At 34.1% G+C, this 27979-nt stretch overlaps 1 protein-coding gene and 1 pseudogene across 4 annotated transcripts in view; one reads left to right on the top strand and one right to left on the bottom strand.

Annotated features, from left to right (window-relative positions):
• ZMAT4 (zinc finger matrin-type 4) overlaps positions 1-27979 on the top strand; it is a 756392-nt gene that overhangs the window by 200805 nt on the left and 527608 nt on the right. The gene's annotated exons all lie outside the window — the stretch shown is intronic.
• LOC141554960 (fructose-bisphosphate aldolase A pseudogene) lies at positions 129-27884 on the bottom strand (annotated as a pseudogene).

Raw genomic sequence — 27979 nt, 5'->3', positions numbered from 1 at the left:
TTTTTCTCATTAAATAGTTGCTTGTTGGAAAAAGTGGACTGAGAAAGGGTTGCTAGAGATTCATTTGAGAATAACAACATCACATAAGTTAGGAGTGATAGGAGAGTTTAGTACAAATATCTGTGATCCTAGCCTCTTCTTGGACTCTGAGGGATGGCTTCCTTAATAAATTCCTCTTGGGCAGCCTGGATATATTCCTTCTTTCCACCTCAGGTCTTATGAATAGATACCTGAAGGGTCATTCAGAAGAGAAGATCTGGGTCCATGGCTTATGCAAGGGGAAGGTGCTGATGGCATTGAGGTTAATGGAAAGTATCCTCTTTAACTCCCAGACAGAAAAGTAATATTAGTGATTTCAGGAGGCACAGTGCAGTGAAGGCAGTTACAGATGTCATCGTAATCTCCTCATGTGAATATTTATGGCCAGAGCATGGCCAGAGATGATCATGTTTAGACTTCATCAATGTTCTTTCCAGATAGATATGGTGATTTTTAAAATTTTGTAGACAGCAGCCAGAATCTTCTCAGTGACATACTGATAATGCTTCAGATCATGTTCTACATAAGAGAGGATCTCTGCCTCTATAATGGGGACAATTCCATTCTGTTGGCAAATGCTGGCATAACAGACTAGCATATTGACATCCTCCATAATGGCAAATTGGAAACGTTTCCCATAATGCCATTTGGCAAAGTCAACCTCATCCTTCTTTTATGGGGCACAGCTCTCACTCAGCCCATCCTGACCTTGGGTCTTGCCATTGGTCCCTTCCAGGGGCACAACACCTTTATTCTCATTGACGTCCACAACAGTACTCTTTGCCTTTATGATTTTGGAGATAGTATGAGCATTATTGGTTTTTGATAGAATTTCTTATAGAAAAGGCTAACATCCCTAATATAGGACTTCGCTTGATCATCTATTGTCAGAAGAAACTGCCTATAGAAGCACCAATTTTCCTCTTCCTTCTCAATTTCAATGGCCCAAAGCTGCTTTCCAATGGGAGAAGATTCTATTGTCTGGAGCAAAAATTTGGTGAGCCACATCAGACAGCTCTTTCTTTTGCTCTGGTATCAAAACTGGGTATTGGCAAAGCATGTTTTCCTTGGCTGTGATGGTAGTTGCTGGCAAGAAGCAGACTGCTTATGGCTGAAAGCTGAACTTCTGCCTAAAAAACTTTCATTAATGAATAACTGATTATCTTATAAGGAAGGCCATTTCACTTTTGGACAGAGCTAATTTGTTAGGAATTTTTTTTTCTAACTGAGCCAAAATCTATCATATGCAACTTTTACATATGAGTACTACTTCTATCCCTTCAAGCCAATCAGGAGAAGTCCCATCCATCCATGTGACAGTAAATTATCACTACTTCCTTAAAGCAATCCTTTTATGTCATGATTCCAGTCTTTTTGCCATCCTCATAATCCCTGTGTGGACAAAGTTGAACTTGTCAATATATGCCCAGACCTAATCACAATAATCAGATATAGTTTGACAAGGGCTGGACTAAACTTTTCTTATTATGAATACTGTAAGCAATGTTAACACAGAGTCTAAGGATCACATTACTTTTTGGGACTGCCATATTACCTAGTTTCAATCAAATCCAATAAACGTATATAGGAACCTAATATGTGGAAGAAGTAAGGAAGACAATAAAGCCCTTGCCTTCTTGATGTGGGGATGCTTTCCATATAAATAATTTTATTATCCTTATAATTTTATCATCATTTTTAGGAAAAAAAGTAATTAAAAGCACCTTAGAAACAAGAATAAAGATGATAAGTTATGGTGTGAATATTTCATAAAATTGAAATATCCCTAAAGTGACCTATTTAGATATGCTGTTATGTTTCAGATAGGACATAGGTAAAAGAATAGACATTATCAAGGACTACCATAATTCTCCATAGGCATTTATAAGTAGGTCCTTATTAGTAACAATAATGAATCCTGTGACGTGGTAGCATTACTTGAATTTACACCACATAGTACCATTAAGTTGGAATCAGTTATATTTTGCATAAGCAAACATTCAAATAGATTTAATTAAATAAAATATATGTGATCACTGCATTAAATTCATTACTTGTACTAATTAGAACTGACCTTTAATTGACTTAAAGTAATGGCCACAGTGAGTAGGCCAAAAGAATCATTGCTTTGGGCAGTGAGAATTTGATTGTGAATCATAGACCCATGGCAGCCAAGAGCAGAATTGACTTGGGGTATAAATAGATTTATAAAATCTTATAGAAGAATATAGTGGATGATTATGAAGAATACTTGCCTATGTAACTGAGAAGAATTTTAGAAAGAATATAGCAGTTTCAGAAAACTTATTGTGATGTATGATATTGCTTGCTGTCTGGGGGAGGGGGGAGGAGGGGAAGTAAGGGAGAAAGAGAGAAATCTTTTAAATTTCAATAGTATTCAAAATCACATAAAAATGAATGTTGACAACTATCTTTACATTTAACTGGAAAATGAAATACTATTGAAATAAAAAAGAAAATTTGTGAGATCCTATCCCAGTCTTTAGTCCTTTTTGATCTGATACAAATGAAACATTAGTCATTTTGAGTATTATAAGTAGTTACTTTTAAAACAGATATACACATTTAATGCATATTAATTGCACTTTCAATAATTTCAGATGATGGTGGTCCATATTACTTATTAGTAGAACCTGAGAGAGGCAGTTCCTATATCCTCTTTGGAAAGATAATTCTCCTCTAGATGTTTACACAGTTTTGAACCGCACATATTCACATAGGGGCAACTCCTTATTGACTCATGACAGCTGTTGGTTATGTTATCACATCAATCACTCAGTTCCATTTCTTACCAAGATAGATCCAATTAAGCAAAGTCATGCAAAAGGCATTTGAACCTGTAATTGAAAGGAGGAAAGTAAATAGGAAAAATAAACACAGAAAAGACCAGTTAATATTTCTAAAATAAATGGTTTTCTTCATCAATATCAGTGAAGCCTTCATATTGAGCCTCTAACATCTTAAACCTTGATATACTATTGCATGAGGAAATAGAAATGACATTGAAGAGGGCAAAGAAGAGAAAAGTAACTGAATTAAGCCAAGTATACAGAGATGTGCTTCATTCTGTAGATAATATAGTTTTGAAGCTGTTGATCATTTCTCATGCCATCTGAAAGAAAAATAGATATATAATAATTGCTATTGTGTCATAAAATTATTCGCTAGAAGCACAAGTCACATCAATTGATAAAAAATAATTTGGTGCTTTGAGGAATTTTAAAATTCTGTTCTTTCTAATATTTTTCATTTTCAGAAAATAGTGAAGAGAATATCAGAAACTACTGATCCATATGCTCACTTTCTCACCCCTCAAAATCTTTATGAGAATCAGCTCAATATATATTGAGGTTATCCTTGATAAAAATGTCAAAAGGAAATAGCAATGCTTTCACCTCTGATATTCTACCACATCTTAGTTATGAAACTGAAAAGTAAAGGGATCACAGCATTTTCCTTCACTTGATCGCTAACTATGTCAAAAAGAAACGTATATTTGATTTAGTATAGCAGAATCCTGTCCTAGATATTTCCCTAACAAGGTTTCTTCCATGCATTAGCTAATAGAGTACATCTTAAAAGATTCAACAATGACACTCACTTTGTTTATTTCTTTGTTTATGATGAGACATAAAATAGGACCAACACCAAAGGTGTTTGCAAAATTTCAACATACAGCCCCAGTAGAAGAGGGATTCTCTATATAGGGATAGGTTCTCCAGATGCTACTATTTTCTTATGAAATTCTGATGATTTGTTTAATCTCTGAAACACTGAAGAAATTCTTAATAATAATAACTTGCAATTATATAAGTTCTACTATATGTCAGGCACCATGCTAAAAAATTCTTACATATATTTCTTTTGATCATCATGACAATCCTCTGAGTAGGTACTATTGCCCCATTTTATAACTAAGTAAACTGAAGCAAACAGGCTAACTGACTTGTTCAAACACAAAAGATTAATTTGAATTCAGGTCTTCCTTACTTTGTGTGTAGAACTCTCTCTTCTGTGTCACCTGGATTTCGCCTATTCCATGTAAACCACATTCAGGTATGTGATTCATACATAATTCATACAATAAAAAATTATGCAAATAAAGAATGTATATTGTTCAGCTTATGCTATGTGTTTTGAAGGACAACCTACAGAGAAAGTGTCTTAGTTCATGTGTTTTGGATAAATTACAAATTTAGAAAATTAACAGATCTTAGAAGTGAATCAGAGTAATAAAAAAAGCTCTATTTCATCTTTTTGGAAATATTTTATTTTTTGCAATTACATGTAAAAAAGTTTATTTCATTTTTAAGCATTCTAGGATTTATATAAATCTATATATTTAATGATAATTTCCAAAAGTACCCTCGGTCTAACATGTCCCCAAAAGGTTCTTAGCCTTTTCTTGGAGACCTTCTGGGAAGAGAAATCTACCATCTCCTGAAGTAGCCCATTCTGCTTTCTTTTTCTTTTAGCAATTTTTTCCTTATGCCAAGTTTAAATTTACCTCTTCATAACTCTGGATCAAACAGAAGGTATTTAATCTTTCTTTCATAGGGATTCAGCCTTTTAAATTCTGTTCACATGTCCTTCCCAAATCCTCTCCTTCGGGCTAAATATTCCCAATTCATCAGCTGATCTTCATATGGCAGAAATGCTTGTCCTGGTCACTACCTTTCTTGCTCATATCTACAAGTTCTACCTTATATATCCTAAGATGTATTTCCCAGAAGTGAATATAATATCCCATTTTTGATCTAACCATATCAATGTACAATATACAATGTGATTATCTCCTCCTTCTTTCCTGGAAATTTTGCCTTTCTTAATGCATCTCAACATCACATTAGCTTTTTTTTTTTTTTTTTAAGTTTGGTTGCCACATCACTTTGATAACTCATATTGAATTTACAATCTTCTTTGGGGGAATTAACATAACACTTTGATGTTCTCAAACTCTTTCCTGAAACAAAAAAATCTCATTTTTAGAAACATCATTATTGCTCGTGATTTTCTGTGGGTAAAACTCATGAAGTAGAATAATCTCCAAGAAATCAAATTTGTAGTCATCACATAGGCAATGGAGTGGTAGATAGTGGATTTTAGCAGGTTTCAGGATTTTAACAGTGATAAATAGCACACATTAAATGATTTGAAATTTGTCAACAAATAGATGTATGACCAGAGAAGGAGGTGAGGTGGTCATGCAGAGAGAGTGAAGGATGATGTATGGACATCCTATTTCTTATACTGGTACTCCTGGGAGAGGGACATTTTCTGATACTGAGTTCTCCTCTTTCTTTTCTTGGAATGTTTGGTGCTGCAAGTGCAGGGGCTGACGTGGGAGGAGAATAACATGGCTAACAGTCATAAAACTTTAGCTTAGACTTTTGACCAGAGTTTAACTACAGAATGGGTATAGCTTCAGCAAATGGAGACTTGAAAAGGCCATTGCAAAAAAAGCCAACGTTGCCCATTGCATCCAAAGCCATCACCAGTCATTGACCTATGTCTTGTTGACTTTGGAGGAGAGAGTGAGCCTGAATTCTCTGCACAGCTCTGCTTCACTTAATTCAATTTACTTGCAAGTCAAGATATCACCTTCATGGTGGTCTAAGTGTACCTGATTTAAAGCTATATTATAAAGCAACAGTCACCAAAACCATTTGGCATTGGCTAAGAAATAGACTAGTTGATCAGTGCATAGGTTAGGTTCACAGGGCAAGATAGTGAATAAAAATAGCAATCTAATCTTTGACAAACCCAAAGATCCCAAATTTTGGGATAAGAATTCATTATTTGACAAAAACTGCTGGGAAAATTGGAAATTAGTATGGCAGAAACTAGGCATGGACCCACATTTAACACCACATACTAAGATTAGATCAAAATGGGTCCAAGATTTAGGCATAAAGAACGAAATCATAAATAAATTGGAGGAACATGGGATGGTTTACCTTGTGGAGGAGGAAGGAGTTTGTGTCCAAGGGAGAACTAGAGACCATTATTGATCACAAAATAGAACATTTTGATTACACCAAATTAAAAAGTTTCTGCACAAACAAAACTAATGCAAACAAGATTATAAGGGGAGTAACAAATTGGGAAAAAATTTTTACAGTTAAAGGTTCTGATAAAGGCCTCATCTCCAAAATATACAGAGAATTGACTTTAATTTATAAGAAATCAAGCCATTCTCCAATTGATAAATGGTCAAAGGATATGAACAGACAATTTTCAGATGATGAAATTAAAACTATTTCCACTCATATGAAAGAGTGTTCCAAATCACTATTGATCAGAGAAATGCAAATTAAGACAACTCTGAGGTATCATTACACACCTGTCAGATTGGCTAAGATGACAGGAACAAATAACGATGAATGTTGGAGGGGCTGTGGGAAAACTGGGACACTGATGCATTGTTGGTGGAGTTGTGAAAGAATCCAACCATTCTGGAGAGCAATCTGGAATTATGCCCAAAAAGTTATCAAAATGTGCATACCCTTTGACCCAGCCATACTACTACTGGGCTTATACCCCAAGGAACTACTAGAGAAGGGAAAGGGTCCTGTATGTGCCAAAATGTTTGTGGCAGCCCTTTTCATAGTGGCTAGAAGCTGGAAGATGAATGGATGTCCATCAATTGGAAAATGGTTGGGTAAACTATGGTATATGAATGTTATGGAATATTATTTTTCTATAAGAAATGACCAACAGGAGAAATACAGAGAGGCTTGGAGAGACTTACATCAACTGATGCTGAGTGAAACGAGCAGAACCAGGAGATCATTATACACTTCAACAATGATACTGTACGAGGATGTATGCTGATGGAAGTGGATTTCTTCAACATAGAGAAGAGCTAATCCAATTCCAATTGATTAATGATGGACAGAACCAGCTACATCCAGAAAAGGAACACTGGGAAATGAATGTAAACTGTTATTTTTACCTTCTGAATCCAATTCTTCCTGTGCAACAAAAAATTCGGTTCTACACACATATATTGTATCTAGAATATACTGTAATATATTTAACATATATAAGACTGCTTGCCATCTGGGGGAGGGGGTTGGGGGAGGAAGGGAAAAAATCTGAATAGAAGTAAGTGCAAGGGATAATGTTATAAAAAATTACCCATGCATATGTACTGTCAAAAAATGTTATAATTATAAAATAAAATAAAAATTAAAAAAAATATTTCCAGTAAAAAAAAAAAAAGATATCACCTTCATGATGTCATTAATCCTCTTTGAGAATGATGAAAAACAAAACTCTTAATTGTGAAAGCTTACTTCTGATGTTTCAGAATTCAAGAGCATCATGGGAGAGGGAGAGGACACAGAAGGACAAAATAAAGTTGAGATAATAATCACAAGGCAAATTGATTTCTTCTGTTTTCTGCCTCTTCTTGCTGCAGGTGGAAGATTTTAAAGGATTCCTCTGTTCTTTATGTTTTCTGTCTTTGACTTTTAGACCAGAAGTGTGGTTTTACTTAGAGTACCTAGCAAGGTATGTGTTTTTATGGTAGTGATGAGGAGCTAAGGAGTACTCCTAAAATCCCTTACCTAAGAAGATGTGACCCAAAGTTTCAAGGATTGTGCAATCCATAGATCAGACCATGGGTGTTTGTTGGCTTCTCGTAATTCTCACATCTCCCAAATAAAACAGGGCTAGAAATTATCTCACTCATTCATGAAACTATCTAGGGAAGTTGGTGGCTGCTAACTGGGAATTGCTCAGTCTGACTTGTGACTTGGATGATACTTGAGATTCTAAAGTCATACTTTAACCATCACAGATAAAGTGGTGAGGCAAGATCTTGTCTAAATATTGATTAGAGAGAAGGATTGTAATATAAACAGAGTCAAAAATAGTCAGGAAATTGGGATCCAGGCCTATGACCATATTAATGTTACAGTAAATTTAGGCAGAGGTCATGTGGAAGCTAATTTACCTGGGGGATGTTTGGGATTTACAAGAAATGTACAAAGATGTACATGTGTTTATCAGTATTCTTGTGAGGTTCTCAAAAACTGTAGAAAATAATGTTATAAAGTATTTTTATCATTTGCTTCCCCAACCTACATTTTTAATGTTTTGGTGACAGCTGCCAGGGGAAGGAGGATTGAACTTAGTTATTCAGGTTCAAAAAGGCAACTCTAGATGGAATTTGTAGCACATATATCTTCATTGCTTTTTTATTGATGCCCAGGCTTTACAGAAGTATAAGACCCAGTTAGGGACCCACCAGTAGACCTTCTAGGGAATTATAGACACTCTGTAGCAGAGCCTGCCTTTTTCTACCTGAGAGTGAGCAGCCTGGGCCACACAGAACAGAGGGGAATTATACCAAGAAATATCAATCTCTGTGTCTAAGCCTCTGAAATCCTCTTTTGAGCCTTATCTGACAGTTTCTTCTCATATACTAAATGTTGAATGTCCCAAAGATTAGGCAAGTTTGATGTCTGAACACAATTACTGTTCTACAACATTGCTTCCAGATCCCAAGTAGCATTTGCCTGTAACCCAAGCAGTGGGTAAAGAAGAAGCTGAAGTACTAGATTGCAGAAGGAAAGATATGGGTTCAAATCCTACTAATGACTTTGTAGTTATATGAAAATGGGTAGAATTCCCTGGACCTCAGTTCCTATGTGTAAAAAAAATTGCACATAGAAAATGTTATTGATAGTCCCAATTTCATAAAATTATTTTGAGCATAAAATGAGAAAATATATTATCACCATCATCTCTAATATACCATGCTCACTGTGTTCTAGCTTTATGTTTCTTTTGCAAATATCCTGTAATATATGCAAGCTTCATTAAGTTCAGTGCAAATAGAAACATCTATTTCTAGAGTATTTATATATAGGACCACAACTAGGATAGGATGACTGGAGTTTAGCTTCTAGGTCCCAAATGCAGAGGGAGCTAATGGTCATTTTCAGTCCTCAGCAGCATAGAAGTAACAGAGATTAGAATCTACTTGGCAAGAATAATTATCTAAAGTAGAAAGCTATCAAATAGCAGATTGGAGTAATCTCAGATGCCTCCCACAAGTTGTAGTCTCCAAGTAGCCTTGTGTTTTAATAATGTTCCAAAGTATCTATTGATCCTATTTCCCCTCTACCTCCTATTCTTACCAAAATTAACAGAGTGATACCCTGCCTATCCCTAACAAAGGGCATGCTTATTCCTAGCTGCTTTGGGAGAATTCCATAGTATTTACTCCAAGAACAAAATTACTAGTTGTAGCTCTTTGTAGATATTTTATTTTCCATAGTTAGAGATAATGAAAATACAGATTACCAAAGAAGCTGTAGATGCATTGGAAGGAGCATGGGAGTTAAAGTCTGAGGGTATCAATTCAAATCTTTGCTTTGCCACTTATTAATTAATGTGATTCTGAGCAAGTCATTACCCATTAGTTTTTTTCTTCCTTTATGAACTGCAGATAATCATATGTGAGTTTATTTCAGAGCAATCATGAAGGAGGCTTTTAATAAGGCATAATGCTCTATAGAAATCTATAGAAATCAGATTTCATGACAGTAATAGAAGTAACCCAAATCAAGTCACAGATCAGGAGGACACAAGTGGGTAGCCTACAAAGGTAACTAGAAAGCATTCATTGCAGAGACAGAACAATTAGGGTATAAACTAAAACAGAACTACCCTAAGTCTTCTGATTCAGACTGGATATGATGCCAGTCAGTTATATGACCTATTTGCTCACCAATGTGCTTTCATGGTGAACAAAAATTATGTGATGTGGAAATCACCTAATGCGGTTTCTTTGGCAAATAAAGGTCTTGTCTTTGTGTTTCTGTCTTTTCACCAAATTATGTTCCTTGGTAAAAGGGTGGTTTCAATCAAAGGCAAAGACTGCCAAATGACTTATTCAATGTTTGACAAAGCCAACAACTCATTAACTGAAAAGTACAGGGAAAGAAATTGTCAAATCTGCTGTGAATCCATTAGTGACTAAAGATGTTGGTAGTTGAAGCATGTTTGTAATTTAATGCTAGGGTTTTTGTTTACTTAATGATTCTTTCTTCTTCTCCCACTGCTCCCCCTCCTGCCAAATTATGTATATATTTATTTTTATATGAGAATGAGTGCCTATAATGGAGCCAGACTATTTCTGGAGCATGTTAAGGTCTAGGAACCACTTTTTGTGGACATTGATGAATGTCCAGAAAAGTGAGATCAGGTTAATGAGGGGAATTTACTTGGATAAGGGACTGAGGATGCTTAGCCTGGAAAAGAAAAAAAAAACTTTAGGAAAGGAGGGACATGATAAGCTGTTTCTGTATGTGAAGGACTATCATTTGGAAGAGAAATTGGATGATTTCTTCTTAGCCTCTAAATTCAAAACTAGGGAAGATGGGCACGTGTCAAAAAAGCAAATTATGTTTAAAACATTTCAATTTATATCCATCAATCATATTGTTTTAGCACAGTGGATAGAACACAGGTTCTGGAGACCAAAAGATATGAGTTCAAATTCACCTCAGATACCTCAGATATTTAGTAGTTGTATGAGCCTGGGCAAGTCTTTTACCCTCTATATGTTCCAGTTTTCTCATCTATAAAATGGGGGTAATAATAACATTTAGCTCTTATCGTTATTGTCAAATGAGATAATAGTTTAAAACACTTTATAGAATGCCTGGAACATTATAAGCACTGCATTATAGTTATCTACTATAATTCTTTCCAAATTGTTCTTTCAAAGAGGCAAATTCTGATATGATGAAAAGAGTCCTATAAAGAAGACCATCCAAAGTGCATATTAAATTCTACAAAATTGTAAAAATCCAGCATTGACCATGCTTCCCGTCTTTGAGATCCAGAGGTCTTTGCCATTATTTAAATAGTGGCTTTTTAGCCTTTATTTTCATATTAATAAACATAGTGATAGTAGTCTACAATTAGATTTCACTTTAAAATTTGCAAGAGTAAATCTGTGAGGTAGATACTAAAGTAATTGTTATCCACATTTAACGGAGAAGGGACTAGAGTGGCAGAGAGCCTAAATGTCTTTATTGCTAATGGTCATATAGTTAATAAGTGTCAACTTCAGGATTCAAATTCAGGTCCTTCTCAACTCTCTGCTCAGCACTCTTTGCATGTTCAAGTAGAGGTGAACTTCACCAAAGCCAGTGGAAGAATTTATGGGAAATCTCTCCTGTTCTAGGTGTAACAATTAAGTAATTATGAGTACTATATCATAAAATTCAAAAGTTTTAGAATAATGAGAGCCTTTTAGGGATCATTTACTCCATCTTCTAGATTAGGAAATAGAGACTTAGTACTTCTTTGGGAATTTGGAAATGAAAAGGCCCTTTCTCTTGGATCCAAAGTTTATGATTCCTTCCTATTTGAATGACCAATACTCCAGTAAGTGGGCATCTTGCCCATGACTAAGTAACATGAAACATCAATGTGGTTTAAAAACCAAAGGAGCTAATACAACTTTAAGCTTCATTAATAGAAGCAGTATTATCCATATTGACATAGGTCATAGTCCTGCTGTGCTCTGCATTGGTTGGGTTACATGTTCAATATTTTATTCATGTTTTTGCAACATATATTAGAGGATACACTGACAAGTTGGAGTTCATTCAAAGAAAGCGTGATTCAGATGACGAAGAGACTGGGAGATTGATTGTACAAGGATTTGGGGGAAGAAGTGGGAATGTTTAGCTTGGGGAAGAGGATTTGGAGGGGGCATGATCAAATCTTCACATATGTTATGGGCTAGAAGGAGATTTATACTTTTTTGTCTTTGTGACACAGGTTAGGAGTAAGTACAGTTTCTGAAAGTTAGCCTTTGTATAAGGAAAAACAATTTCAAAACAAAAAAATACATTTTAAAAGAATCATTAAATATTTTCCAAGTACATACATATAACATTTTTAAACAATTAAAAAAATCTTTTAGTTACTAATTCTTTTTCTCTCTCTTTTCCCTCCCCCATCCTTGTACAATTGTTTAGAATTGTCTGTATTTTGTAATTGTGTTGATATAATTTCTGAGCTTGTCTTGACAAGTAGACTCCTGATATTTTATGTTTTCTATAGTTATTTTAAATGAATTTTGCTTTCTGTCTGTTGCTGTTGGCTTTTGTTGGTAGTACATAGAAATGATTATGATTTGTGAGGGTTTATTTTATATCCTTGAACTTTGCTGAAGTTGTTATTTGTTTCAAATAGTTTTTTCATTGATATGAGCATTCTTTAGTGGAATGAGCTCTGTTAGTGGGTAGAGAATTTTACATTACTGGAAATATTCAAATGAAGAGTAGCTGACTACTTATCAGAGTTGTCAAATCAGATATTTTAAAAATAAAGATCAGTCTTGTGAATTTGTTTTATTTTTCTTCTTCCTTAGACTTATTTATTTCTTTAAAAATTATTTCTTATTAAGGATGTGTTTTTTGGAAGGAAAGGAGAGAAAAAGAGAAAAAATCAAGAGGACATCTAAATGGTGTAAATGCAAAACATATTAATAAAGGTCTATTGATGGTGGAGCCAAAATAGTGAAGTGAAGCCAGGAAGCTGCTTGAGTTTTCTTAGTTTCCCTCAAAAACCATGTGAAACCAAAATTCTAAACAGTGTGATGGAATGAAACCACTCTCTATGTCAAGAGAGATTGGAAGGACTTTAATAGAATTTGGTCTCACTGGGGTGAAAGGGACACTCAGCTGAGCTTAAACTGTGTATGTGGGGAAAGCCAGTGAAAGGTTCTTAATCATACCAGATCAGCCACTGATATCCTCTGTCCTAGCTCAGTAACAAAGCAGACCAGTTGGGCAGCCTCCAGTCCCAGTTCAGAAGTTAAACTGCCAGCTAAGGAAACCAGGCTGTTTCCTGGAGAGATCAGGTAGACCTTTGAGCAAGATACCAAACACAAAGGGCCCCTGGAAATCAAGTTGTTTCCTGGGGAGAGCAAGTAAAGCTACATTCTTTGTGTGCAAGATACCAAACACAAGGGACCTCTGTGTTCAAAGCCAACATTTTGAGCTGCACAAGAAGCTTGGGATAGCATGCCCTTTACCCCAGGAACAGAGCTTAATCATAAAAGGCACAAAAAGTGAGGGGGGAAGAGAAGTAAAGAAAATTAGGAAACAACAGCAAAGAACATTAACCACAGAAAGCTATTATGGTGAGAAGACCAAAACACCAACTCAAATGAGAACAAAATATCCACAGGAGAATGAATTGGTTTCAAGCCTTAAGAGGCTTCTTGGAAGTGCTCAGAAAAGATTTTAAAAGGCAAATAAGAAAGGTAGAAGAAAAATGAGAAAAGAAATGAGAGATATACAAGAGAGAGTCAACAACTTGGAAAAGGAAGAAAAAAATTGATTAAAAAAACATTAAAAATAGAATTGGTCAAATGCAAAAAAAAAAAAAATCCACTGAAAAAAACAACTTGGAAAGTAGAGTTAATCAAATAGAAAAAGAGGTAACAAAAGCTAATGAAAGAAAAAACACATTAAAAACTATAATTGCGCATATAGAAGCTAATGGCTCCTTGAGACATCAAGAATCAGTCAAACAAACTGAAAAGCATGAAAAAATTGAAGAAAATGTAAAATGCCTCATTGGGAAAAATAGCTGACCTAGAAAATAGATCCAGGAAAGACATTTTGAAAATTATTGGGCTACCTGAAGGCCACGACCAAAAAAAGAGCCTGGATAGCATTCTTTAAGAGATTATAAAGGATATAAACAGACAAATTTCAGAGAAAGAGATTAAAGCCATTTCTAATCATATCAAAAAACTCTCTAAATCAGAATTGATTAGAGAAATGCAGATTAAGACAACTCTGAGGAACCACTTCATACCTCTAATATTAACTAAGATGACAGGAAAAGATGATGATAAATAATGGACATGATGTGGGAAAACTAGGACACTAATGGTGGAATTGTGAATTGATCCTACCATTTTGGAGAGTAATTTGGTATTATGCCTGAAGAACTCTTAAACTGTGGATACCCTTTGATCCATCAGTGTCGCTTTTGTCTGTATACCAAAGAAATCATAAAAGAGGGAAAGAGATCCACATATGCAAAAATGTTTGTAGTAGCCCTTCCTGTAGTGGTAAAGAATTGGAAACTGAGTAGATGCCCATCAGTTGGGGAATGGTTGAATAAGTTATGGTATTCAAATGTAATGGAGTATTATTATTCTATAAGAAATGATCAGCAGGATGATTTCATAAAGGCCTGGAGAGACTTACATAAACTAATGCTAAGTGAAGTGTGTGGAACCAAGAAAACACTGTACATAGCAACAACAAGGTTATGTGATGATCAACTGTGATGGACTTAGATCTTTTCAACTTTGAGGTGATTCAGGCCATTTTCATTAGATTTGTGATGGAGAGAGCCATTTGCATCCAAAGAGAGAAGAGGACTATGGGGACTGAAAGTAAATCACAACATAGTATTTTATGTTATTTTTATGTTATTTGCTTGCTTTTTTCTCATTTTTTTTCTCTTTTTGAACAGATTTTTCTTGTATAGCATGATAAATGTGGAAATATGTTTAGAATAATTGCATACCTTTAACCTATATTGAATTACATGCTATCTAGGGAGGGGGGAGGTAAAATGAAAGGAGAACAATTAGAATGCTAGATTTTGCAAGGGTGAACATTGAAAACTATCTTTGCATGCATTTTGAAAAATAAAACACTATTAACAAAAAAAAGAGATCATCAAGGGAAACTGCCTTGATATAATAGAACAAGAATGCAAAATAGAAAATTGAAAGTATCTATTGATCACCTCTGGAAAGAGATCCCACAACGAAAACCACAAGGAAAATTGTTACAAAGCTCCAGAACTATAATCTCAAGGCAAAAATGCTTCAAGCCACCAGACAAAAACAATTCAACTATCAAGGAGCAACAGTCAGGATTACCCAGAATATGGCAGCTTCTACAATACAGGAGCAGAGGACCTGGAAAACTGTATTCTGGAAAGCAAAGCAGCAGGGATTACAACCAACAATTAACTATCCAGAAAGACTAAGCTTCATTGTTCAGTGAGGAGATATTTCTTCAATAAAATAAGAGACTTTCAATCATTTCTATTGAAAAAAAAACAGAACTAAACAGAAAAAGTGATCTTCAAACACAGGTCTCATGTGAAACATAGAAATATAAACAAAGAAAAAATTATATTATTTAAATGTTAAGCCTTTTACATCCCTAGATGGGAAAATGATATCTGTAACTCTTGAGAACTGTAGCTACTATTTGGGCAGTTTCAGAGGGCAAACATGGATGAAGAAGTGAAAATGAATGGATTCTTATATGATGATATCAAAGAGGAAAGGAGAGGAAAAATAGGAAAAATCAGATCACATGAAGATGCATAAAAGACCTATTACAATATTACATTAGCGGAATTACAATAGAGGAAAAAAAGGTATGGGGGATGATAATTGTCTGAAGCTTAATTTCATAAGTTTTTGCTCAAAGAGGGAATATCATAATCATTCAATTGGATATAGAAATTCATCTTACCATATAAGGAAGTAGGAGGAGAAAGGAGAAAGAAAAGGGAGGGGCTGATTAGAAGGGAGGGCAGAAAAACTAGGAGAAAGGAGTAACAGAAGAAGGGTGATACAAGGGAGGAAAGATTGAGGACAGAGTGACTTAGGAAAAAAAAACACTACTAAGGAGGGACAGGGTAGAAAGAGAGAAAAAATGTATATACAGGGAAGAGAATAGAATAGAGGGAAATACAGAATTAGTGATCATAACTGTTAATGTGAATGGGATGAACTCTCCCATAAAACAGAAGCAAATATCAGAGAGGATTAAAGGCAGAATCCTCCAATGTATTGTTTACAAAAAAACACATTTGATAGAGATTTACATACAGAGAAAGGTAAAAGGCTGGAGCAGAATTTGTTATGCTTCAGCTGAAGCCAAAAAAAGCAGGGATAACAATTCTGATCTCAGATAAATTAGAAGTAAAAATAGATATAAAAAAGAAAACTACATCTTGTTAAAGGCTATCATAGACAATGAAATAGTATCAATACTAAATATATATGCTTCAAGTGGTTAGAGCATCCAAATTCTTAGAGAAAAAGGTAAACCAGTTAGTGGGGGCCTCAACCTTTCCCCAAATTAGACAGACGTAACCACAAAATAAACAAGAAAGAAACTAGGGAGGTTAATAGAATCCTAAAAAAACTTAGATATGATAGACATCTGAATAAAATTGAATAGAGACAGAAAGGAATATACCTTTTTCTCATCAGTATATGACACCTGCACAAAAACTGACTATGTATTAAAAGCATAAAAAAGCAGAAATAGTAAAGTCTTCCTTTAAAGACCATGATGCAGGAGGCAATAAAAGGCCAGGTAAAGAAACACTAAAAACTAATTGGAAATTAAATAACCTAATTCTAAAGAATGTATAGGTTTCACATAACATCACAGAAACAATCAATAATTTCATCTAAGAAAATGTCAATAATGAAACAACATACCAAAACCTATGAAGTACAGCCAAAGCAGTTCTTAGGGGAATTTTACATTTCTAAAAAGTTATAGAAATAAAATATAGAAAGAGGAAATCAATGAATTGGACATGCAACTAAAAAGTTAGAAAAACAATCAAAAAACCCCAAATAAATACCAAATTAGAAATTCTGAAACTCAAAGGGTGGATTAATAAAATTAAAACTAAGAAAAATGCTGAACTAATTAATAAAACTAAGAGTTGATTTTATGAACAAAACCAGTGAAATAGATAAACCTTTGGTTAATTTGATTAGAAAAAGGAAAGAAAAAATAAACAAATCACTAGCATCAAAAATGAAAAGGTCGAACTTGATACCAATGAAAAAGAAATTAAAACAATAATTTGAAGCTATTGTGTCCCCTTGTATGCTGACAAATCTGACAATCTAATTGAAATGGATGATTTTTTCCAAAAATATAAATTTTCCAGATTAACAGAAGAGGAAATAAATTATTTAGTCTTATTTTAGAAAAAAGAAATTGAACAAGTCATCAATGAGTTTCCTTAGAAAAAATCTCTAGGGTCAGATAGATTTACAAGTGAATTCTGACAAGCATTTAAAGAACAATTAATTCAATACTATGTAAAGTATTTGGAAAAAATAGGTAAAGAAGGAGACCTGTAAAAATCTTTCTATGGTATGATCAGTACTGATACCTAAAACAGGAAGATCCAAAACATAGAAATTTACAGACCAATTTCTTTAATGAACAGGGATGAAAAAATCTAAAATAAAATATTAGCAAAGATCAGCAGAATACTATGCTATGACCAAGTGGGATTTATACCAGGAATATACTAGAAATGCAGTGCTGGTTAAATATCAGGAAAACTATTGCCATAATTGATCATATAATTAATAAAACCAACAGAAATCATTTAATAATCTCAATAGATGCAAAAAAAACCTTTTGAAGAAATACAGTACTCATTCCTATTAAAACACCAGAGATTATAGGAATAAAGGGAATTTTCCTTAAAATGATAAGCAACATCTATTTAAAACCATCAGCAAACTGCATACCCTTTGACTCAGCACTGCCACTACTGCATCTGTATTCCAAGGAAATTATAAAGGAGGGAAAAGGACCCACATGTGCAAAAATGTTTGTGGCAGCTCATTTTGAGGTGACAAGGAATTAGAAAATGAATAGATACCCATAAAATGGATAAGTTATGGTATATGAAAGTAATTTAATATGTTGTTCTGTAAAAAGTGAACAAACTGATTTTAGAAAGACCTGTACGGATTTACATGAAATAATGCTGAGCAAAATAAGCAGCACCAAAATACGTTGTAGTGACAAGAAGATTCTACAATCAACTATGAAAGACTTGGTTCTTTTCAGGGGGTCAGTGATTCAAGTCAATCCCAATAAACTTTGGATAGAAAATATCATCTACATCCAAGGAGAGAATTATGGAGACTGAATGTAAATTAAACATGCTATGTTCACTTTTTCTTTCTTTTTCCTCTGTTTTTTCTCTTTCATGTTTTTCTCTTTTGTTTTGATTTTTCTCTCTCAATATGATTCTTTTTTTTATAAAGCTTTCTTTTCAAAACATAGGCATGGATAATTTGACCCTTGCATAGCCTTGTATTTCAGATTTTCTCCTCCTTCCCTCTCCTAGATGGCAAGCAATTCAATATATGTTAAACATGTTAAAATATATGTTAAATCCAATATGTATAAACATATTTATACAATTCTCTTGCTGCACAAGAGGAATCAGATAGGAAAAAAGAGAAAGTAAATGAGTAAGAAAACAAAATGCAAGTGAACAACAACAAAAAGAGTGAGAATATTATGAACATTCAGTTCCTACAGTCCTCTCTCTAGGTGTAGTTGGCTCTCTTCATCACAAGAACATTGGAGCTGTCATCAGTCATCTCATTGTTGGAAAGAGTCATGCTCATCAGAATTGATTGTCATATGATATTTATGTTGTCATGTACAATGATCTCCTGGTTCTGCTCATTTCACTTATATTAGTTCATGTAAGAATCTCCAAGTCTCTTTAAAATCATGCTCCTGGTCATTTCTTATAGAACAATAATATTCCATAACATTATTATACTCTACCTTAGTCAGCTATTTTCGAGCTAATGGGCATCTACTCAGTTTTCAGTTTCTTGCCACTATGAAAAGGGCTGCCACAAACATTTTTGCACATGTGAGTCCCTTTTCCCCCTTTAAGATCTCTTTGGGATATAGGCCCAATAGAAATACTGCTGGGTCAAAGAGTATGACAGTTTGATAACGGAGCACAGTTCCAAATTGCTCTCCAAAATGGCTGAATCTGTTCACAACTTCACCAAAAATGTCTTAGTGTCCCAGTTTTCCCATATCCCCTCCAACATTTGTCCTTGTTTTTTCCTGTCATCTTAGTTAATATGAGAGGTGTGTAGCAGTATCTCATTGTTGTCTTAATCTGTATTTCTCTGATTAATAGTGATTTAAAGCACCTTTTCATATGATTAGAAATAGTTTTAATTTCTTCATCTGAAAATTGTCTGTTCATAACTTTTGGTCATTTATCAGCCAGAGAATGGCTTCTCAATAAGATTTTTAAAGAAGTATGTATTATCCTACTATATGTTGTTTACAGGAAACACACCTGAAACAGGATGAGACATTCAAACTAAAAGTAAAAGGGTGGAGCAGAATCTATTATGCTTCAGGCAAAACCAAAAAAGCAGGAGTAGCCATCCTCATCTCAGATCAAGCAAAAACAAAAATTGATCTAATTAAAAGAGATAAGGAAGGGCATTATATCCTGCTAAAGGGAAGCATCAATAGTGAAGCAGTATCAATATTAAACATGTATGCACCAAGTGGTGCAGCATCTAAATTCTTAAAAGAGAAATTAAGAGAGCTGCAAGAGGAAATAGATAGCAAAACTATAATAGCGGGAGATCTCAACCTTGCACTCTCAGAATTAGATAAATCAAACCACAAAATAAATAAGAAAGAAGTCAAAGAGGTAAATAGAATACTAGAAAAGTTTGATATGATAGATCTTTGGCGAAAGCTAAATGGAGACAGAAAGGAATATACTTTCTTCTCAGCAGTTCATGGAACCTATACAAAAATTGATCATATACTAGGGCATAAAAATCTCAAAATCAAATGCAGCAAGGCAGAAATAGTAAATGCATCCTTTTCAGACCATAATGCAATCAAAATAACATTTAATAAAAAGCCAGGGGAAAATAGACCAAAAAATAATTGGAAACTAAATAATCTTATACTAAAGAATGATTGGGTAAAACAGCAAATCATAGACATAATTAATAACTTCACCCAAGAAAATGACAATAATGAGACATCATACCAAAATGTGTGGGATACAGCCAAAGCAGTAATTAGGGGAAGTTTTATATCTCTACAGGCCTACCTGCATAAAATAGAGAAAGAGAGGGCCAACGAATTGGGTTTACAACTAAAATTGCTAGAAAAGGAACAAATTAAAAACCCCCAGACAAACACAAAACTTGAAATTCAAAAAATAAAAGGTGAGATTAATAAAATTGAAAGTAAAAAAACTATTGAATTAATTAATAAAACTAAGAGTTGGTTTTATGAAAAAACCAACAAAATAGACAAACCCTTAGTAAACCTGATTAAAAAAAGGAAAGAGAAAAAGCAAATTGATAGTCTTGAAAATGAAAAGGGTGAACTCACCACTAATGAAGAGGAAATTAGAACAATAGTTAGGAGCTACTTTGCTCAACTTTATGCCAATAAATTCGATAACTTAAATGAAATGGAAGAATACCTTCAAAAATATAGCTTGCCCAGATTAACAGAGGAAGAAGTAAGTAGTTTAAATAGTCCCATCTCAGAAAAAGAAATAGACCAAGCTATTAACCAACTTCCTAAGAAAAAATCCCCAGGACCAGATGGATTTACAGGTGAATTCTACCAAACATTTAAAGAACAACTAACTCCAATGCTATGTAAACTATTTGAAAAAATAGGGATTGAAGGAGTCCTACCAAATTCCTTCTATGACACAGACATGGTACTGATACCTAAACCAGGTAGATCGAAAACTGAGAAAGAAAACTATAGACCAATTTCCTTAATGAATATTGATGCTAAAATCTTAAATAAGATATTAGCAAATAGACTTCAGAAAATCATCCCCAGGATAATACACTATGACCAAGTGGGATTTATACCAGGAATGCAGGGATGGTTTAATATTAGGAAAACTATTAGTATAATTGACCATATTAATAATCAAATTAATAAAAACCATATGATCATCTCAATAGATGCAGAAAAGGCATTTGATAAAATCCAACATCCATTCCTACTAAAAACGCTTGAGAGTATAGGAATAAATGGACTATTCCTTAAAATAATAATGAGCATATATTTAAAACCTTCAGTAAACATCATATGTAATGGTGATAAACTAGAACCTTTCCCTGTAAGATCAGGAGTGAAACAAGGTTGCCCACTATCACCATTACTATTCAATATAGTACTAGAAACTCTAGCCTCGGCAATAAGAGCCGAGAAAGAGATCCAAGGAATTAGAGTAGGAAATGAAGAAATCAAATTGTCACTTTTCGCAGATGACATGATGGTATACTTAGAGAACCCCAAAGACTCTGCTAAAAAGCTATTAGAAATAATTCAGAATTTTAGCAAAGTCGCAGGATACAAAATAAATCCACATAAATCCTCAGCATTTTTATACATTAACAACACAATCCAACAGCAAGAGATACAAAGAGAAATTCCATTCAAAATAACAGTCGATAGTATCAAATATTTGGGAATATATCTACCAAAGGAGAGTCAGGAATTATATGAGCAAAATTACAAAACACTTGCCACAAAAATAAAGTCAGATTTAAATAATTGGAAAGACATTCAATGTTCTTGGATAGGCCGAGCGAATATAATAAAGATGACAATACTCCCCAAACTAATCTATTTATTTAGTGCTATACCAATCAGACTCCCAAGAAACTATTTTAATGACCTAGAAAAAATAACAACAAAATTCATATGGAAGAATAAAAGGTCGAGAATTGCAAGGGAACTAATGAAAAAAAAGTCAGAGGAAGGTGGTCTAAGTGTACCTGATTTAAAGCTATATTATAAAGCAACAGTCACCAAAACCATTTGGTATTGGCTAAGAAATAGACTAGTTGATCAGTGGCATAGGTTAGGTTCACAGGACAAGATAGTGAATAAAAATAGCAATCTAATCTTTGACAAACCCAAAGATCCCAAATTTTGGGATAAGAATTCATTATTTGACAAAAACTGCTGGGAAAACTGGAAATTAGTATGGCAGAAACTAGGCATGGACCCACATTTAACACCACATACTAAGATTAGATCAAAATGGGTCCAAGATTTAGGCATAAAGAACGAAATCATAAATAAATTGGAGGAACAGGGGATGGTTTACCTCTCAGACTTGTGGAGGAGGAAGGAGTTTGTGTCCAAGGGAGAACTAGAGACCATTATTGATCACAAAATAGAACATTTTGATTACACCAAATTAAAAAGTTTCTGCACAAACAAAACTAATGCAAACAAGATTAGAAGGGAAGTAACAAATTGGGAAAAAATTTTTACAGTTAAAGGTTCTGATAAAGGCCTCATCTCCAAAATATACAGAGAATTGACTTTAATTTATAAGAAATCAAGCCATTCTCCAATTGATAAATGGTCAAAGGATATGAACAGACAATTTTCAGATGATGAAATTAAAACTATTTCCACTCATATGAAAGAGTGTTCCAAATCACTATTGATCAGAGAAATGCAAATTAAGACAACTCTGAGGTATCATTACACACCTGTCAGATTGGCTAAGATGACAGGAACAAATAACGATGAATGTTGGAGGGGCTGTGGGAAAACTGGGACACTGATGCATTGTTGGTGGAGTTGTGAAAGAATCCAACCATTCTGGAGAGCAATCTGGAATTATGCCCAAAAAGTTATCAAAATGTGCATACCCTTTGACCCAGCCATACTACTACTGGGCTTATACCCCAAGGAACTACTAGAGAAGGGAAAGGGTCCTGTATGTGCCAAAATGTTTGTGGCAGCCCTTTTCATAGTGGCTAGAAGCTGGAAGATGAATGGATGTCCATCAATTGGAGAATGGTTGGGTAAACTATGGTATATGTATGTTATGGAATATTATTGTTCTATAAGAAATGACCAACAGGAGAAATACAGAGAGGCTTGGAGAGACTTACATCAACTGATGCTGAGTGAAACGAGCAGAACCAGAAGATCATTATACACTTCAACAATGATACTGTACGAGGATGTATGCTGATGGAAGTGGATTTCTTCAACATAGAGAAGAGCTAATCCAATTCCAATTGATTAATGATGGACAGAACCAGCTACATCCAGAAAAGGAACACTGGGAAATGAATGTAAACTGTTATTTTTACCTTCTGAATCCAATTCTTCCTGTGCAACAAAAAATTCGGTTCTACACACATATATTGTATCTAAATTATACTGTAATATATTTAACATATATAAGACTGCTTGCCATCTGGGGGAGGGGGTTGGGGGAGGAAGGGAAAAAATCTGAATAGAAGTAAGTGCAAGGGATAATGTTGTAAAAAAAATTACCCATGCATATGTACTATCAAAAAATGTTATAATTATAAAATAAAAAAAAAAAATTAAATAAAAAAAAATAAAAAAAAAAAAAAAAAAAAAGAAGTATGTATTAAAAATTAATGTATATTTATAATCTGAAAAATAAAGGTCTATTAGTTTAAAAATTGGAGTTATTGAAGAGGGAATTTTCAGTCAACTGTAGGTTGAAATCACTGATTGTTGAAACCTTTTCCATATACTCATATATAAAGTCATGAGAAAATCCTCAAGGATTTTCAGGATATAGGTTTGATAGAACCTGGCTTTTTAAAATTGTGTAAATATCCTTTCTTGAATAGCACCTCTTCTATTACAGGGATCCTTTTTCATGGTTGACACCAGTGCAGAGTGGAGAAGTCTCCAACCTCACTTAAAATGATTATCAATGTAATTCCCTTGTGAAAACTGAAGTTGTCTCTAAGTTGAGCGAGAAGCATTACTCAGCACCTGTAACTCATTTTATGTAGCATTTTAGTGTAAAGAATGTCACAATGGAATGGAGACCTGTATTGGAGCTCTACTTCTGAAGTGACTATTCTGTGATCTTAGGCAAAGCTCTGAGACTTGTTTTTAATCTGAAAAGTGAGTTTTGAAGTAGATGAGTTTTCTTCCAAGACTTAAATTCTTTGAATGCTTTGGAAAGGAAAATTCCTGTAGTCCCAAAAATCTCAGTTTGCACAAATGAAACTACATGAAACGTGGACTGATTTAACCCATCTTTTCTAACCACTAAACATTTGGTTGGCTTTATCATAGAATCACAGATTGAAAGTTTGAAGTGACCCTGAAGGCCGTCTAAATCAAAACTCTCATTTTATAGATGAGTAAGCTGAGATCCAAAGAAGAAAAATTAATTCCATGGTCACACAGGTAGCACATGAGAGTGGCAGGAGTTAATCCCTTTTCCTCTGACTCCAAAGCCACTGGGTTTTGTTTTGGTTTGCTTTGTTGGTCACATTGTTGAATTTCTTTCCAAGAATGGATTGATTTACCTTTTTTTTTAACTGCATGTAACCATATGAAAAAAGATCTTCCTTAATTTCTGCTTTTCAGATGAAAAAGGTGTAGATTCATTTGACCTTTGGGACTGGATTGGACTTATGACTGGCTCTGAGGAAGAATGAATATAGAGTTTTCTCAAGGTGACTTCTTTAAGAAGTTTCATCCTAAGGAAAGGATCCCACATGTGCAAAAATGTTTGTGGCAGTCCTTTTTGTAGTGGCAAGAAATGGAAACTGAATGGATGTCCATCAGTTGGAGAATGGCTGAATAAATGATGGTATATGAATGTTACAAAATATTATTGTTCTGTAGGAAACGATCAATAAGATGATTTCAGAGACGCCTGGAGAGACTTGCATGAACTGATGCTAAGTGAAATGCACGGAACCAAGAGATCATTATACAAGCAACAAGAAGACTATATGTTGATCAATTCGGATAGACACAATGAGATGGTTCAAACTAGTTCCAATTGTTTATTGTTCAATGATGAAGAGAGCCATATACCCCCCAGAGAGAGGACTGTGGGAACTGAGTATGGATTACAACATAGGATTTTCTTTTTTTTTTTTTTTAACATTTATAAGAAACTTTATTTTTATTTTTAATTAATTTTATAATTATAATATTTTTTGACAGTACATATGCATAGGTAATTTTTTTTACAACATTATCCCTTGTACTCCCTTCTGTTCTGAATTTTTCCCCTCCTTCCCTCCACCCCCACCCCTAGATGGCAGGCATTCCCATACATATTAAATATGTTATAGTATATCCTAGGTACAATATATATGTGCAGAACTGAGTTTTGTTGTTGTTGCTGTTGTTGTTGCAAAGGAAGAATTGGATTAAGAAGGTAAAAATAACCTGGGGACAAAAACAAAAAAATTTACACTCATTTTTCCAGTGTTCCTTCTCTGGGTGTAGCTGATTCTGTCCATCATTGATCAACTGGAAGTGAGTTGGATCTTCTTTATGTTGAAGATATCCACTTCCATCAGAATACATCCTCATACAGTATCATTGTTGAAGTGTATAATGATTTTCTGGTTCTGTTCATTTCACTCAGCATCAGTTCATGTGAGTCTCTCCAAACCTCTCTGTATTCATCCTGTTGGTCATTTCTTACAGCGCAATAATATTCCATAACCTTCATATACCATAATTTATCCAACCATTCTCCAATTGATGGGCATCCGTTCATTTTCCAGTTTCTAGCCACTACAAAAAGGGCTGCCACAAACATTTTGGCACACATAGGTCCCTTTCCCTTCTTTAGTATTTCTTTGGGATATAAGCCCAGTAGTAGCACTGCTGGATCAAAGCACAGTTTGATAACTTTTTAGGGCATAATTCCAGATTGCTCTCCAGAATGGTTAGATTCTTTCACAACTCCACCAACAATGCATCAGTGTCCCAGTTTTCCCACATCCCCTCCAACATTCATCATTATTTGTTCCTGTCATCTTAGCCAATCTGACAGGTGTGCAATGGTATCTCAGAGTTGTCTTAATTTGCATTTCTCTGATCAATAGTGATTTGGAACACTCTTTCATGTGAGTGGATATAGTTTCAATTTCATCATCTGAAAATTGTCTGTTCATATCCTTTGACCATTTATCAATTGGAGAATGGCTTGATTTCTCATAAATTAGAGTCAATTCTCTGTATATTTTGGAGAGAGGCCTTTACCAGAACCTTTAACTGTAAAAATGTTTTCCCAATTTGTTACTTCCCTTCTAATCTTGTTTGCATTAATTTTGTTTGTATAAAAGCTTTTTAATTTGATGTAATCAAAAGTATCTATTTTGTGATCAATAATGATCTCTAGTTCTCTTTTGGTCAAAAATTCCTTCCTCCTCCACAAGTCTGAGAGGTAGACTATCCTCTGTTCCTCTAATTTATTTATGATTTCATTCTTTATGCCTAAATCTTAGACCCATTTTGATCTTATTTTAGTATGTGGTGTTAAGTGTGGGTCCATGCTTACCTAACAACATAGGATTTTCACTCTTTTTATTGATGTTTGCTTGCATTTTGTTTTCTTTCTTAGTTTTTTTTTCCTTCTTGATTCAATTTTTCTTGTGCAGCAAGGTAGTGTTATAAATATGTATATCTATATCTATATCTATATCTATTGGACTTGACATATATTTTAACATATTTAATATATTTAACATATTGGCCTACTTGCCATTTAGGGGAGGAGGTGAGGAGAAGAAGGGAAAATTTGGAACAGAAAGTTTTGCAAGAATCACTGTTGAAAAATTACCCAGGCATATGTTTTATAAATAAAAAGCTTTAATAAAATAAAAATTTAAAAGGGAGTTTCTTCCTAAATGAGCAGAATTATAGAACAAATATTCTCTAGGTTCAAATAATATCTCTGGTACTAGTTATATGACTATACTCAAATCAAATAATCTTGGACCCTCTGCTCATCTGCAAAATGGAGATAAGAATTACTATAGTTTTTGTGAAGGTTAAATAAGATTATGTTTATATTGTACTGTGCAAAGTGAAAATTGCCACAAAAATCCCTTAATAAATTAGGCAGATACAGAGTTGAGCTCAAAGGTTGTACAAAAAAAAATCTTCCTAAGATGGGCATAGTTTGACTCCGCATCTTCTCCACCTACTTGAAAATGCATTCTTCCATTGCCTCTCATTATCTTGCTACTGAGGAAAAGTTAAAATAATAATAAATTATATTTGAATAATGTTTATGATTTCACAAAGCATTTTCTTCCCAATAACTATGAGCTAAATAGTATAAGAAATGCTATTCTATGATTCCAAATAAAATACTAAAACTCAAAGGAGCAATGACTTGACTAAGAACATAAAACTTATGTGAGAATTTGTTTTCCAACTCTCCTCTCTAGATTCCATATACACTGTTTTTTCTACCATTAAGACCCTGAAGAGAAGGGCATCTTGCATAGGAAAGTGACTATATGACAGTTCCCAAATTAATGGCTGGGAATCTCCATGAGGGACCATAAAGTGGGGGCTGGTATTTAGCCACTATTGGTTAACATTTTTAATGCAGTAATTCCTTATATGTTTCAAATGAAATAATAAATACATTTCCTTCCCTATTCCTTGCTTTTTCTTCTTCAAGAGGAAAAAAAATCACATTCACTCTCAAATTTCCACATTATTTCTGTTTTCCAAAGCTGAAAGTATACTATTTGTGTGATTCTTTGTAAATCACTTAACCACTCATGGCTTTTTCTTGCAAAGCTGGAACAATACTGTCCATACGATCTACCTCATGGGCTTTTTATAAAGGTAACATGTTAACAATAAAATCAATAAAAGCTATTAAGTGCCTTCTCCGAGCCAGACATTTTGCTAAATACTGTTACTATTAATAGATGACTTTTATATAGGTCCTTAGAGTTTGCAAAATACTTTACAAATATTGTTTCATTTTATCCTTTCAGCAATCCTAGAAGTATGTGCTAATAATATCCCCCATTTATAATGAAGAAAATGGAGTCAGTAACTTGTCCAGAGTAATACAACTAGTAGGCATTGGAGGCTGGATTTGAACTCACGCCTTCTTGACTGCGGGTCCAGTGTTTTATCCATTGTACCATTTTTGTGAGAAAGTCTCTGTGGGAGAAAGGTCCTCTACAAGATACATGATCTGCAATGTCAAACAACAAGGACCTTTAAATGATTTC

The sequence above is a fragment of the Sminthopsis crassicaudata genome, chromosome 2 (genome assembly GCF_048593235.1).
Source record: "Sminthopsis crassicaudata isolate SCR6 chromosome 2, ASM4859323v1, whole genome shotgun sequence".
NCBI classification, from domain to species: domain Eukaryota; kingdom Metazoa; phylum Chordata; class Mammalia; order Dasyuromorphia; family Dasyuridae; genus Sminthopsis; species Sminthopsis crassicaudata.
The sequence above is the reverse complement of the archived record's forward strand: the minus strand, read 5'-3'. Positions and strand labels throughout refer to the sequence as shown.